Here is a 16,199-nt window from a genome sequence, read left to right on the forward strand (position 1 = left end):
AGCTGCACCTTCTATATTTCCTCGTTCGTTTTATACAATCCTCTTTTTCTTCCTCAGACCTGCTGACTCTGTCCTCCATCTTAATCTTTTCTAAGTGCATCCATGTGTCATCATCTTTTCTTTTTCTGACTCTTGTTTTTAGTGGGTTCACTTACAAAAAGCATCACCAAGCCTGTATCCAGTTTTCAGGCTCACTCTGTATCAGTACTTTAGTTTTAAAGGAGCTCTTCTATAGCCTCTCCACCACCTGTTCTCGAAACATCAGAAGATCAGCATTTTATACATTCAGAACAGGCCTCTCAGCGCTATAAACACACACACACACACACACACACACACACACACAAGTGAACTTGATGCACTGATATTCATTCATCTTAAGGAATACAGAATGTGTTTTTTTGGAGTGAGTGGGATGAGTACAGCACATCATTGTTGTATGAATCTGCCTCCGTTTGATGTCTTTAAATGCTGTATAAGCACATACTGTACACTACCATTAAAACTTATTCAGCAAGTATCCATTAAATTGACAAAAACTGACATTTATAATGTTGCAAACCATTCTAATTCAAATAAATACTCTTCTTTTGAACTTTACATAAAATAAGTTTCCACAAAAATATTAAGCAGCAACTGTTTTCAACACTAATAATAAAATGTGTCTTGAGCATCAAATTAGTATATTAGAATGACTTCTGAAGGATTATGTGACACTAAAAAACTAGAGTAAACTAGAGTAAATTTGAAGACTGGCTACTGAAAATTCAGCACTGCCATTCTTGGAATACATTATCTTATTTTAAATTGTAGTAATATTTCACAGTATTAGGGGTCAACGTGTTTTTCAGGGCCGATGCCGATACCGATTATTACAGATCCGGTAGACCGATAACCGATATTTTGAACTGATAGATATGTCTAGATGTGTAAAAATTAAACTTAATGTCAAAATTAAGAATAACAAAAACTTTCTATAAATGCTTTTAAATTATTGTAACAGCAAATCGGTTTTGAAACGATGACCGATACCGATGTACTGAAAAATGATTAATATCAGCACCAATAATCAGTCAGGCCGATAATCGGTCGACCCCTATATTTACTGTACTTTTTTTGATAAATACAGCCATTGTGAGCATGGGACAAACAAACAAAAACAAAAAAGTACAGTAAATACAGGGGTTGACTGATTATTGGCCTGACCGATAATTGGTGCCGATATTAAGCATTTTTATTTGGTATCGGTCATTTTCGAAAACGATTTGCTGATATTTTAAAGCCAATAAAAATCACAAGTTGTATTAACTAAGGTCATTGAAATTATTTTATCAGCAAATCGGTTTTGAAAATGACCAATACCGATAGCCATAAAAATGTCAGGACCAATAATTGGTCAGGCCGATAATCTGTCGACCCCAGAATTTACTGTACTTTTTTGACTAGTACAACCAATGTGAGCATGGGACAAACAAACAAAAACAAAAAAGATTATTGGTGCTGATCTTAAGCATTTTTATTCGGTATCGGTCATTTTCAAAATCGGTTTGCTGGTAAAATAATTTAAAGACAATAAAAATCACAAGTTTTATTGCCTAAGGTCTTTTAAATTATTGAAAATGACTGATACTGATAGCCATAAAAACGCTTAATGTCAGCACCAATAATCATCAGGCCGATAATCGGTCGACCCCTATATTTACAGTACTTTTTTTTGGATTAATACAGCCATTGTGAGCATGGGACAAACAAACAAAAATAAAAAAGTCCAGTAAATACAGGGGCTGACTGATTATCGTAGAATTTATTTTAAAGTTTCTTTGATGAACAAGTATTTATCTGAAATAGAAATCTTTTGTAACATTATAAATGTCTTTATCATCACTTTTGACCAATTTACAGCATGCTGGATAGTATAAGTATAAATTTGTATAATTTTAAAATTTTAAATGTGTATATAAAGCTAAAATGTACTCTTCTTCCAATATTGCACAATAGAATGTATGATTAATATTTGTGTTCAGGTTATTTCATAATAAAAATGCCCAGTACAGACATTTACACACAGACTCCATATTTCCCGAGGAGTCATCAAGCCTTTATGCTCACTGAGTCACAGCCTTTCTAATCATGCTGAAATACTGTTAGATAAATGAATCTTTTCAAAATCTCACACAGTGAGGCCGCATGAGTCACCACATTCAATTCATTGTCATCAATAACACAAAGACCCTCTTGGCTCCATGTTAGTCAGTGACCTTTAAGTTTTTTGTAATAAAAACATCGCAACTATTAAATGCACAATATTCAGACCGCAAGTTTTCCCCATTAAAGCTTAAGTTTTGTCATTCAAGGCTGTCTTTTCCACTCATTCTGTCAAAGTTCAGCAGTCTCGGTAATATCACATGCCAGAGACATTCAGACTTGCCAGCAGCTACGAGCTTTTACCATCCCAATTGCTGCAGACACGCCATTTTCCAACCAAGAGGGTCATGTTCACAAAATATTCAATATAGAAAGCTGATGCTTCTACAGAATTCAGTTATTGTGAATGCAAGCACGTCTGTTCCAGGACAGAGCTATATTTTATGTGCATATCTGACAAATCAACCTCGCCATATGCACGTACACAGCAGATATTAGACATGCCTTTGGGGTTGCCTCGCTTTAACTTGACACATGACATATGACACTTGGCATTAACACACGACCTTTGGCTGCCTAGCGTTTGACTTTAGTGGTCATGTCAGTGTCTGGGAGATGATCTATGATCCCAATTAGTGTGTGTCATCAATAATCACAGACGGCTCCATGCTAAGTGATTACAACCGCAATGGTTGCAAGAGTAATTGGTTGAACCATACATGTTCTGTCTGGAGCAGCCCTCAAAGTTTCCATAGGCAAAAAGTCTACCAAATGGTCTGCCAAGACATGTGCATGTGTTTGTGGGTGTGTTTCAGCAACAGGGTTGAGAACTATTTTTAAAAGATACTGGAACCGTATGATATTCATGGCAGTTAGCGGTTTTTGAACATCTGCGCTCTTCCATCGATGTGTTCAGTTTAGTCTGGTACACACATAAATGACTCTACTGATTCAGTTCTGTATAATTAATCAGATGAATTGGTTTGAATCATTGAGTCACTCTCTTACTGAATCAGTCAGAGCGGTTCTTTACAGACAAACTGATTTATTTTAAATGCTGCTTTTGATTTAAAGAGGTAGTTCAAATGAAACTTCTGGCATCAACCACTCACACTCGTGTTGTTTCAAAATGTATGATTTTTTTCTGTGAAACACAAAAGAAGAAAGTGGGTGCACTCTTCAAGGCTTATTGGTCCAATTAGTTACTGCCTGTTCAGCAACATAATTCAAGTCTTGTTGTAATAAATGGAACTTCAATAGAAATTAAAATAAAATACTTATGATAACAAACAATTTTATTAAAAAACAAAAGTAAATAATTTAATTCAAAATAAATACACTACCATTCAAAGTTTTGGGGTAACCAGTTTTGTTGTTGATGACGGTGTTTTGAAAGAAATTAATACTTTTATTAAAAAATATGCAATGAATTCATCAAGTGACTGCAAAGAAATGTATAATGTTACAGAAGATTTCTATTTCAAATACATGCTATTCTTTTAAATGTTCTATTCATCAAAGAATCCTGGAAGAAAATAATTAAGTAAATAAATAAATATCATGGTCTCCACAAAAATATGAAGTTGTTTTCATTTTAAATAAATGCTTTTCTTTTAAAATTTCTATTCAGAGAATCCTGAAAATTTTAAAATAAAACAAATAAAATAAAACACATACAAATGCTGGCCTCCACAAAAATATTAATTTGCTATTAATGCTATTATTTTACATTTTCTATTCATCAAATAATCAAATCAATAAATCAATAAATCATTGAAACATCCTGAAAAATAAAAAAATAAAATGAATAAATAAATCATGGCCTCCACAAAAATATTGTTTTCATTTTAAAAAATGCTATTCTTTTTAATTTTCTATTCCTCAAAGAATCCTGAAAAAATAAATACAAATAATGGGCTCCACAAAAATAGTAAGTTGTTTTCATTTCAAATAAATGCTATTCTTTTAAATTTTCTATTCATCAAAGAATTCTGAAAATTGATTTTTGGAGGATCATGACACTGAAAACTGGAGTAATAAGTGCTGGATATTCAACTTTATGTATTACATTTTAAATTATATTTAAATGTAAAAAAATATTATTTCAAAAGTATTTCACAATATTATTATTTTACTGTATTTTGTAATTATTGCAATTATTGAAGAGGTGGGTTGCATCCTTAAAAATACTTCAAGAATAATCAAGAAATTGAAACCAGAATTGCTAAATTCCTTATAATTCTCATCCCTACTCACCCAAACCCCCTGACATTCAATCTCTTTTTAAACATCAAGGACTGTGGGCCAATAAGAGACTACAGTAAAAGCACATTAACCCAGTTAATCCTCTAACTCAGCTTAGCATGACACCATTTAATTAAGTCCTTTTCTTGTTTGGTGACACATGTGGCTCCACTTTGATGACTAATTGCTTGAAAAAGAGTGTACTTGGACTTGTCTACGCTCAGATTGATTCTAATGGATATATAATAACATGCACGATCTGTCCGTTGTTGAATTTAAGAAGGAAGATTAGAGCTTCATGGCAACTAGTAGTTAATTTGTTGCATGCTTGTCTGTGTGCGTATTTTAAGCACAGCAGTTCGCAAAGCAAGAATGTAGAACAAAGACGATCAGTGAACCAAAGCGATTGACCAGAAGGGATTATGGATGCTTGAAAAATCAAAGAAGAAACCTGTCCCTTTCATTCTGTCCCTTTACTGTCATCGCCTTTCATTATTCTACCTCTTAATCTTAGCGAACGCTCCTCTCTCACCCAGGCTTTCTCTCTGGCATTTGCCCTCTATCTTTTTGTCGCTCCTTCGGACGATGGACAGAAGCACTTGTGTCTGACTGACAGCTCCTCAGAATAGCAGCTCCCTGGCCAGGAGGCGTTAGGAGGCAGGCGGTGGGAGTGCTGAGTAGCAGTCTGGTTTGTTTGGCTCCCTGCCTCTGTCTTACAGGATGGGGGAAGTGGGGGTTGTCGCAACATGCAGCAATCTGATATCGTTGACACCTAAACAATGAACAGCGCTGTGAATCAAATTTGTTCTTTTATACAACACCTCTGTCTTGCCCACAGAAGCACGTCACGCTTTACGTCACAGAAAGGAAAAAATATGAGCAATCTTTTTCAGTATAAATTTAGGTGCAATTAAAGACTCAGAATCAAGTGAAGCATTACTGTGAATGCAGAGTGCTGGAAGAAAAACATGTACTGTAGTAAAAGCACATTATATTCGATTAACATGTATGGATTTTTGTAGGGGTCGTATTATGAGAACGTACATGTTTATTACAGTACCATTTTCTACCTAATCTCATGACGAAAAACATACCTGTGGGAACTTTTTTCGCAAGACGTGAAAACAGCGAGCACTTATGATTATAGCTTCATATGTTTTGGTTTCTGGACATAGCAAGCTTGCTCGGTGGCTTACCCGGCACTGGACTTAGGATGCGGAATCCATGGGTACGAATCCCGTGAAAAACATGACTCACAATGAAAAACAATGTCATTTTTAGGTCACACTCGCTTTTGTTTGTACTTTAGGACAGGTTTAGGTGTAGTGCAGATGGTACGTTATTGATAAAAATGTCACAGAGCGTTATGGTCATTGCACACTGAATCCGAAATTTTCGTATACGTTTTTTCTGTTTTTTTCGTATTCGTCAATCGTCATCCTTTCCTATCAAAATGCTTGCTACAGATACGAAAACGCAGAAAATCTAACCTGATCCAAACTTTTTTATGACAGATGAAAATTTCGGAGGCTGTGTAAATGTGACTGACACAATGTGAGGTTGCATTTATTTTTTAACGTGCAAAAAGACTCAGTTTGCAATGACCTTTAGAGTTATAGCACCACTCAATGGACATTTCAAGTCAGTTTTGTGGTAACACGTACAAAACCAACGTCACATAAAACATACCATGTTTACCGTGCGACCATTTCAGCATTTGCAACTGAAAACTACTAGGTGCGATTATGAAAAACTATTTAGGCGCACCAGTGCGACTGACCTGATCAGCATATTTGTGTTTGCGCTGAGGGAAGCTTCAAAGGTTTCTACGTGTTTTTGCAGAGTTGAGAAATGTATCACAGACATATCTTAACAATCCCTTCATAAACAAAGTGTACAGAGAGCGTAAATAAGAGATTGATTGTGCAGTGTAGAAGCTTCACTCATTATAATGAAACTTTGTATGAACTAAGATGAGTGACAATGAACTAAGATGAGTGAAAGTTTTTAATGATTTTTAAGGGAGTTTGTAAATGAGATACTGATTTAATACAACAGTTAAACAAACAAGAAGTTAATATTAAGTGACTTACATTGTCTGACTATAAGACTATTGCCTGATTTTGTTCTATTTCGTCATCAAAAATTGTCTAAAACAAGTCACAACTGAGCGGCTGCGCATCTCTACTCAAACACAGTGGTGTTTAGTTTATGAATGAACACGTGTTTTTTAATCTAATAAGTCAATGAGTCAATTTCCCATTCATAAAGACAATCATTTGCTTTATTCCTAAATGAAACGCCCAAAGAAGAATCCCAGGAAATCATGATCGCTGCAGCTGATTAAACAGATTTTACTGCTTTCATTGATTCAACATGACTAATAAACACACGATTATGACAATATATAGTTTATCTGAGTTCTTCTTATTATAATTTTCCTTATAATACAGTATATAATAATGCAATGCCTTTACCACTGCTTAGAATACTATGAATACTATGCGTGCATTACTCTGTGTAAAAAGCCACAGAAATCATCTCACAGAAGGTTTTGTTTCAAACACTCGACTGACGTTATGAAGTGAGTTTGGAGTAAAAACATGTCATTAAATGTGGTATTTTCACATGCTTTCAGATGTAGCAGCATTTACTACACAGCGCCGTCAATGAGAACTTGATGCTTTGTTCACTTCATTTTACCCTGGATTCGTTTACAAACAAGGCACAAGTCGACGCTGGATTTTCAGAAATATTAAAACTAAAAAAACAATGCTCTGCCAGCTATATTGAATCCGACAGTAATGTTGCACCACACAAGTGTAACTGTTTTTATTACATGTGCACTATTGCTTCGTCTGTTATTACATATTTATGCATTCATCCAGGATGTGAAAGATGTAGGCTGTCAAACATACACTATACAACTATTAGCCAATCACAGCAAGTGAGCATTTACTTCTGAGCCTACAATCCATCACGCCTATTCAAACAGAGCGTTCTGATGAGGGGAGTCAAAACAGGATAGAAAATAGCCTATTACTTCTAAATTTTGATGTACAAATCTTGATAACTTAATATCATCATATTTAATATCATAAGTGGACTGACAGAGAACAGTCCAAAATAAAAAACAAAGGCAGTTCATGACCCCTTTAACAAAGAAATCGACTGAACATTCATCATGAAACCGAGAACAGAGGAAGATGTAGCTACTACAGCCATACAAAATCACGTCAGACGAGATGACAGGCAAAAGCACTCTAAAAAAAGCTCCAGTGTGGGAGTTTTTTGGAATCGCCTCCCCACATTTTGTATTTCGAGTTTGATTCATTGCACAAAAAGTATTCTTGTAGCTTCATAACATTAAGGTTGAACCACTGAAGTCATATGGATTATTTTAATGATGTCCTTACTACCTTGCTGGGTCTTGAACGTGCAGGGTCATCAAAAATATCTTAATTTGTGTTCTGAAGATGAACGAAGGTCTTACGTGTTTAGAACATCATGAGGGTGAGTATTGACTGAATTTTTATTTCGGGGTGAACTATGCTTTAAGTGAGCCAGGCTCATGACCCTTTGTTTAACGATGCTTTAAAATACTGTGTGTTTATATATGTATGGGGTATTAAAGAGGGCCATTATGAATCACTGGTCCATGACTCGAATGCCGTCTGGGTGACGAACTCCGATCTCCTGGAGCCCTGCACGTTCAGCTTTGATTGGCTGGGACTGTGAGAGCAGGAAATAGAGCGAGCAGCAGGAGAGAGGAAAGATTGTGTTTAGGAGGCACCCACGCACCCGCAAAAAAAAAAAAAAAAAAAAAAAAAAAAAAAAATTTTCAATGGCCACATTCACAGCCTGCAGTGTGCATAAAGGTAGACTGAGAGCTTTATCCTTGTCACCTCTCAACATGCTTTTTCCTATCTACACATTCACCTCATAATCACTCTTCTCTAAGTATGGCTAGACTCTTCATTCACTGGCTACTGTCTCTGCATTTATCTTCAGTCCACAGCGTGTTCACTTATCCTGTTAGTGCCACAAAGGATGCCAAGGCCAGAGATGGAAAGAGACAGAAATAAAGAGACAAAGATAAGAAAGTACAACAGACAGCAGAGAAATAAGACAGGAATTTTGTGTATGGTACCGAATGCTTATAAAGGAAATTACATTTCCAGATAATTTACTCACCCCCATTTCTTTAGTTGAAAAGAAATTAAGGTTTTTGAGGAAAACATTCCAGGATTTTTCTCCATATAGTGGACGTCAACAGGCTGAAGGTCCAAATTGCAGTTTCAATGCAGCTTCAAATAGCTTCACACGATCCCAGACGAGGAATATCGGTCTTATCTAACAAAACAATGGGTCATTTTCTACGAAAAATACAAATTTACATACTTTTTAATCACAAATGCTCACCTTGCGCTAGCTCGACCTCACACATTAAGTAATGACGCCCGCGTCACGTAGGCAGAACTACCGACCCAGTGTTTACAAAGCAAATGTGCAAAGAATATCAAACACCCTTTACAAAAAAAAAAAAGGTAAAACAACAATGTCGGAAGATTTTTAAGTTGGAGGAGAAAATGAGATGGAGTTTTTCACCCTACCCTACCTTTTTGAACCAAAGTGCACAGACGAAGAACTAACCATGCATTTTTTCCACCGTTATTACACAATGTATGAAGACGTGCACGTACGTCGCAGAGCTTTTGTAACACGAGCATTTGTGGTTAAAAGTTATATAAACTTTTTTTTTTTTAAAGAAAATGAGAGATTGTTTCACTAGAAAAGACCCTTATTCCTTGGCTGGGATTGTGTAGAGTCGTTTGAAACTGCACTGAAACTGCAATTCAGATCTTCAACCCGCTGATCCCCATTTAAGTCCACTATATTGAGAAAAATCCTAGAATATTTCTTTGCAACTGAAGAAAGAAAGACATGAATATTTTGGATCACATGGGGGTGAGTAAATTATTAGGAAATTTTAATTCTGGAAGTAAACTTTAAGGCATAACGATGTGATATATATATATATATATATATATATATATATATATATATATATATGTATGTATGTATGTATGTATGTATGTATATATATATATATATATATATATATATATATTTTTTTTTTTTTGGCCCATATGAATTTGTAAACATTCTGTGACTTGAATACACCAAGAGCATGTTTTGTCATTTTGACATTTTTGCGAAGGTATAAAATCAAAAATGTCATATGGTGCAACCAACATGAAAAAAAAAACAAAAAAAAAAACAAGAAATTATATAATGTGGCATCTTTAAAAAAGCGAGATAATTTGCCCATTTTACAAGACGATGTTGAAAAACATTGTGACGCAATTTCCCAAAAATATGATATTTCTGAATTGATTATTCATGATATTTACAATACAAAAAATATATTATTTGCAAAAATATATCTAAAACTGCATTAACAATAATTATTTTTAAGATACAAAGATAAAAAAGCAAATTTCTAAAAACTTTTTTTCTGTGGCTTTATCATGCACTCGTAAGTTCAAGTGCCAGGTGACTACAGCGCACATGTGACAGGAAAACCCCCTCTGGGCGTGTGCAGGATATCACGGGGTGGCACGTTAAATCTGTCTCCGGTGCATGCTGGTGCCACAAGCTTTCACACACGAGCGCCATAAACAAAGACAACAGCAAGCACTTACGGAATGCATCGTCATGATTTACAGTCCTATCCAGATGCACAACAGAGATAAACTGTCTCAGCACTAGACAATATCAAAATATACTGCCAGTTTCCTGTCTCTGAATGCAGAATTACAAGCAACAAGGCTAGCGACCCTGAACTTCGAGGATCTTGCAACAAAGGAAAAGTTCATAAATATGTATGTAGCGGCATAAATACCTATACTATGCTGGCCTGCCCCACCAGTACTGCAGACCAATAAAACAACAGCCGAGGTTAAAAATAAAACAAGAGGCATGTCGCACAGCTGTGAGATACTTTAAGATTTGTGTGCTGTCAGTCTGCTTAAATCTCAACAGCTGAGATGACAAGAGGTTGTGGATTTCTTTAGCTCTTTGCACTTTGCCTGTGTCTGTTAATCATATGGGTTGCATTCAAGCTTGCAATACAGCCATAAAACAAAGACATTCTCAGCCAAGCAAGATGAAAACGACAGGATTTTAAAATTCAGTACAAGTATGACAGCTCTGACAAACCAAGGTGTCAGTAAAGCACACGAAACACACAAAACCACAATCCTAAGAGTGTGTAAAATCTACTTACCACTTTCTCTTGGCACTAGGTTTCTGAGAAGAGTTTCAAAGTCGTTACACCTTCATGGAATAATCGCTTCTGAATAACAGGCCTCAGTAAAACCTCTCGGTCCTTTCCTTAACTGGAAAATGTGCACGTTTGAGTGCAGAGAGCAGGCGAAATGGGATGAGCAAGTGAAAGACAAATGTTTGGAGCTAATCGTTGTGCCAGAGAATGATTTCACTCGTTCACTCCACAATGTGTGGCAGAGCCATTAAAAACAGGAGCTGATGGAATGGAGGAATAAGCAATGAAGAAGGAAAGAGAGAAACAGGCTAAAACGAATACATGCAGTGCTGAGAGGTGGCAAGTCTGCTTCTCAGACTAAAATTGCCTCCCAGCACCCTCCACCCGCTAAACTCTCTCCCACCGTCCCACAATCATGAGTCATCAATCTCTCTGCCAATCACAGCTCAGCAGTCCAGCTGATTAAAATCACCTCTCACCTGAAAAACATTCGATTAAAGGACTAAGTGTAATGCATTTTTGAATGTCCAACACAAAACCTACGAAGCTGTCCATTCTCCATTCAAGCAATATCTATCTATCTGTCTATCTATAACTAAACGAAAACAGAATTAATGTAATTTTAATATTAGATAAAGTGGAGCCACAGCAGGGTTTTTAATAGTTAACTAAAACTATAACTAAATCTAAAACCATAACCAAAACATTGTTGTTAACTGAAATTAAAATAAATGTTTGCTTGTTAAAGGGGTCATGAATTGGATTTTTTAAAATTATTTTATATGTTCCTTGAGGTTTACTTATAATGTTAATAAAGTTTTTTGCACAAAAAAAACTAATAAATGTGGAAAAATTATTCTTTTCAACCCTCATTTTGACCCTCTGTCTAAAACTACCTGTTATAAGGGGCGTGTCCTTTAAGGCTTGTTAGTAATTGGCCACTGTTATGATTGGCTAACATCATTGCATAGGAAACAGTATCAATGCCCCGCCTCCTTGCTCAAAATTACCAAAACAAAGCAGTGATTTCCAGACAAAAAAAATTATGAAATCATTTACTTACTGTGTGTGATGAAGCTGCAGTCAAACACTGCTTTATCTTTCAACAAATGTTTCTTTGTGAACTCTCCATGACACTGTGCCTCGTTTAAATAAACAAAACGCTTCAGACATTCCTCTGACATGACCCAGGATGCCATTACAAAGAAACTATCCACTTGTTCCTTACACTGGGATCCTTCTTATATACATACAAAGATGCAAAAGAGCTGTTTAAACCAAACACATCAGGTCAATGTTCTTTCAGTCCATTTTTCCTACTGATGACAGACTCAAGCGCATGGACTGTGTTGTAAAGTAAACACGCATCTGTATACTGTATCCAGTATGGACAAGATACTGGCAGTGACTGTAATTTGCTTTTGATGCAACACGACCATTGCTTTCAGAGTGATCAAGTGTCAAGCAATTAATCACATGAATGCCAGTTGGCGGGGCCTATAGTGAGACGATGACTATTCGTTGATGTCTTGCTCTGGAGGCGGAGTCTATGCAAATGAGCGCGCCGGGTGACCCTGGCACCTTGGATCCAAACATCTCGTTTTTGGAGCTTAATCAAATAAATGCTTTGTTTATAATGAGAAGGAGGTTTTAAGCTGTGAAACTTGCAGGATATTTTAATGGTACAAACACCTCTTGTATGCCGAAAGGCAAATTTGATTTCTCATATCATGACCCCTTTAACTAAAAATGTTAAAAGTCATTGTTTTTACTATATTTTCGATCAAATAAATGCAGCATTGGCAGGCATTTTGCTTAAAAATATTTATAAAACATGCTGACCCCTGTTATTTGAATATATAGAATTAAGTGCTGGGTGGTTTGACCAAAAATCTGCATCACTATTTTTTTTAGGATTCTGTTTTTACGGTAAGTAAGTACATTCTGTTAACGGCCATTTAAAGTTGCTTTATTTGCCCAATTAAAGAATTAGTTGTGTGTTATTAATAGTTCTTAAAGTTCTCCAACCATTAGTCAGAAGTGTATGCAGTTAACATGGATCTATTTTAAATTAAAGACAATGTCTACATTTCTTAGCCACTATGATCCCTTTGTGCACAATTCAAACCGGTTTATCATTTGAACCAGTATATCACCCAGCACAATTAGAATTTATGTAACATTAAGTCACATGGAGTCCAGTGGCTCACGACTGATGTTCTTGGAAAAAACATTCCCATAAACCCCATTTTTTGCACCCCATCATGCTTGCTCTTGGCACAATATATAGGCGCATAATATGACCCTATAAGCAGCATTCTAGTCTGACATTATCTCTAAATGTTGAAGCTAGAGACTATGCCAAGACTTTGAGCGGTAAAAATTCCACGGCTGCTTGCACGACTCTTTAATGTAATTATATGTTAGCTCGGCACCAGGCAACCTGCTCTGAATGCCTTCGTGAATGGAAGCTTTTTATGTGCAATTTAAGTGTGGTTGGTCATATGATGCGAGACAGAGCACCTCAATAATCGGCTGTTGTCTTCTGACTCATGTATTTGCAGCAGTTTGCATTCTGGTGTTTTTTATGCTCAAAATATGATGTTTTTTATATTGTATGTGTCTGTATATCCACCAAATATGCACTTAAGGAGTCTGTAATGACACCTGTAAAAAAATCTGTTGAGAGTAAATCGTGACTGTTTTATTAAAATAATGAAGTAAGGGGAAAATGAGAAGGAATGAAAGGGAGAAAGTCTTTCCCTGCATGTTCCCGTGAACACGTAACATGTTCCATCTCACATCATCACTAATTGAAGTTATCAATCAATAAGGGTGTCCCAAGAGAGAAGGATTCTGGGGATTTGAGAGAAAAACAGAGAGAGAACTGTTTCCACACTTAATGAATGAAACAGCTTGACCCGCCAGTTAACAAATGCACTCTATTCTTGTTTAAGTGGGAAAATAATTTGTGACCCACATAGACATCTTTGACTAAGCACAGGGTGCGGAAAACCTCAAAATATTCTGAAGAGGGCAAAGAGAGAGAACGAGAGAGCGCCATGCATAAAAAGGCATTAAGAAATGCGTAATGAAATCTGAGAGCGGGAAGGAAAAGTCATCAACGACGGGACCTTTTTGGACTGTTGAGGGGTACAGGATAGTTAGACACTCATGTATCAAAATCAGTCTTCCTCTTAAATCAATACACTCACTCTCATTTAGGACAAACGGGAGAAAAACGGGGGAAGGAAATAGAATACGATACCAAAATGACTCCATCACATGTTAAAGTCATTTGGTTTTTGCTGAGGTTTTGTGCGCATGGACTCCAACACCATACTCGTATAATACAACCAAAGAGACGTGAACGTAGTCTTCTACAAATCATACAGTTTGTACAAAGCAGGATTGTTATTGTTAACTAAAACCATAACAAAACAAATGTTATTGTTTTACAAGGAAATAATATTTCAGTTTTTCGATTTACATTGAATTTAATGTAACTTGACAATTCTTTGTAATTACTGGTAAAATTTCCTAGCAATTTCCTAGTGAAAACTGTTTATACACCCATTTTTTTCCAGAATATATTGTTAAAAAAAAAAAAAAAAAAAACAAACACTAATTAGAATTGCAAAACATTAACTAAAGTTAAAATGAAAACAGAAAATACAAAAGAAGTGTTGTTCAAAACACTAACTACAGTGGCATGCGAATATTTTGGGAACCCCTTGCAGAATCTGTGAAAATGTGTATGATTTTAACAAAATAAGAGAGATCATACAAAATGCATGTTATTTTTTATTTAGTACTGTCCTGAGTAAGATATTTTACATAAAAATTTTTACATATAGTTTGAAATAATTAAAATAGCCCCCTTCAAAAGTTTGTGAACCCTTGGTTCTTAATACTGTGTGTAGTTACCTGGATGATCTACGACTGTTTTTCTGTTTTGTGATGTTGTTCATGAGTCCCTTGTTTGTTCTGAACAGTTAAACTGAGCACTGTTCTTTAGAAAAATCCTCCAGGTCCTGCAGATTATTCAGTTTTCCAGCATCTTTTGCATATCTGAACCCTTTCCAGCAGTGACTGTATGATTCTGAGATCCATCTTTTCACGCTAAGGATAACTGATGGACAACCATTAAAAAAGGTTCAAACATTCACTGATGTTCCAGAAATAAAAGCAATGCATTGAGAGCCGGGGGTGAAAACTTTTTGAATTTGAAGATTAAGGTAAATTGTGCTTAATTTGTCTTCTGGGAAACATGCAAGTATCTTCTGTTGCTTCCATAGATGCAGTATTAAATGGGAAAATAAAAAATCCTGTTCAAAAGTTTTCACCCCACAGCTCTTAATGCATTGTTTCTTCTGGAGCATCAGTGAATGTTTGAAGCATTTTTAAACCACACATAGTATTAAGAACCAAGGGTTTCCAAACATTTGAAGGGGGTTATTTTAGTAATTTCAGCTATTTTTTGTCTTGCGGACTGTATGTAAACATCTTTTATTTAAAATATCTTACTCAGGACAGCACTAAATAAATAAAAAAAAAAAAAAAAAAAAAAAAAAAAAAAAAAAAAAAAAAAACAGGCATTTTGTATGATCTCTCTTATTTTGTTAAAATTATTCACATTTTCACAGATTCTGCAAGGCGTTCCCAAACTTTCACATGCCACTGTATATTTATAATACTAAAATAACACTAAAATAACGCTCTATTTCTAGCCCTAGAAAAATAGGCAATTTAATAATCTGAACCAAAATAAGTAAATTGGTGTTTTATTTTGGTCATACTTGGTTTAAAAGGGATTTTAGAGCAGCAGCACTACATGCATGCAATTGTGGTACTCTTGTGAATAGCGGCAGAAACTGACACAGAAGAGAAGAAATAGTTGAATAAAGATGTTATTTTTGTTTTCTTTACGCACAAAAAGTATTCTTGTAGCTTCATAGTATTATGTCACATGGACTGTTTTAACAATGTCCTTACTACCTTTCTGGACCTTGAACATGTCAGTTGTGTTGCTGTGTTCCAAGGATGAATGAAGGTCTTACGAGTTTGGAATGACCTAAGGGTGAGTAATTAATGACAGAATTTTTATTTTTGGGTGAACCATCCCTTTAAGAAACTGTGAGACCAGCTAGTCAACCAGTTAAAAGCCGGTTTGACTAGGTTTTGTTTTTGCATGCAAGACCAGTGTTTTTTATTTGCTTCTTTCTGTCTTTCTTTCACTCTGTATTTCTCTATACATCTCTTGAGAAGTGATGAGCAATAGCTGGTCTAAGCACAGGCTGGTGTGGGAGGCAGATCTTTCAGTGCTGGGTTTGGTCTCATTACAGGGACTTTTTGCAGATCAGAGTTTGCTCTTATAGAGTGAAGAGAAAGAAAATAAAGAGATGAAGAAATGAACATACACAAACACACAAAATCAATTACATAAACAGTTTGTTATGAAAATGATTATGATGGTGACAATGATGGAGCCTATAATGATTATGATACCAATAATAATGCAACT

At 35.6% G+C, this 16,199-nt stretch overlaps 1 protein-coding gene across 2 annotated transcripts in view; it reads right to left on the minus strand.

Moving 5' to 3' along the window:
- Window positions 1-16,199, minus strand: part of prickle2b (prickle homolog 2b) — a 102,571-nt gene that overhangs the window by 46,064 nt on the left and 40,308 nt on the right. The window contains exon 1 of one of the 2 annotated variants that reach the window (XM_051122835.1): window positions 10,679-11,030. The exons of the other annotated variant lie outside the window; for it this stretch is intronic. The gene's annotated coding sequence lies outside the window, so the exon portion shown is untranslated. Of the gene's footprint in view, window positions 1-10,678; window positions 11,031-16,199 lie in introns of those variants that run through there. 2 annotated transcript variants of the gene reach the window in all.

The sequence above is a fragment of the Labeo rohita genome, chromosome 11 (genome assembly GCF_022985175.1).
Source record: "Labeo rohita strain BAU-BD-2019 chromosome 11, IGBB_LRoh.1.0, whole genome shotgun sequence".
In the NCBI taxonomy this organism is placed as follows: domain Eukaryota; kingdom Metazoa; phylum Chordata; class Actinopteri; order Cypriniformes; family Cyprinidae; genus Labeo; species Labeo rohita.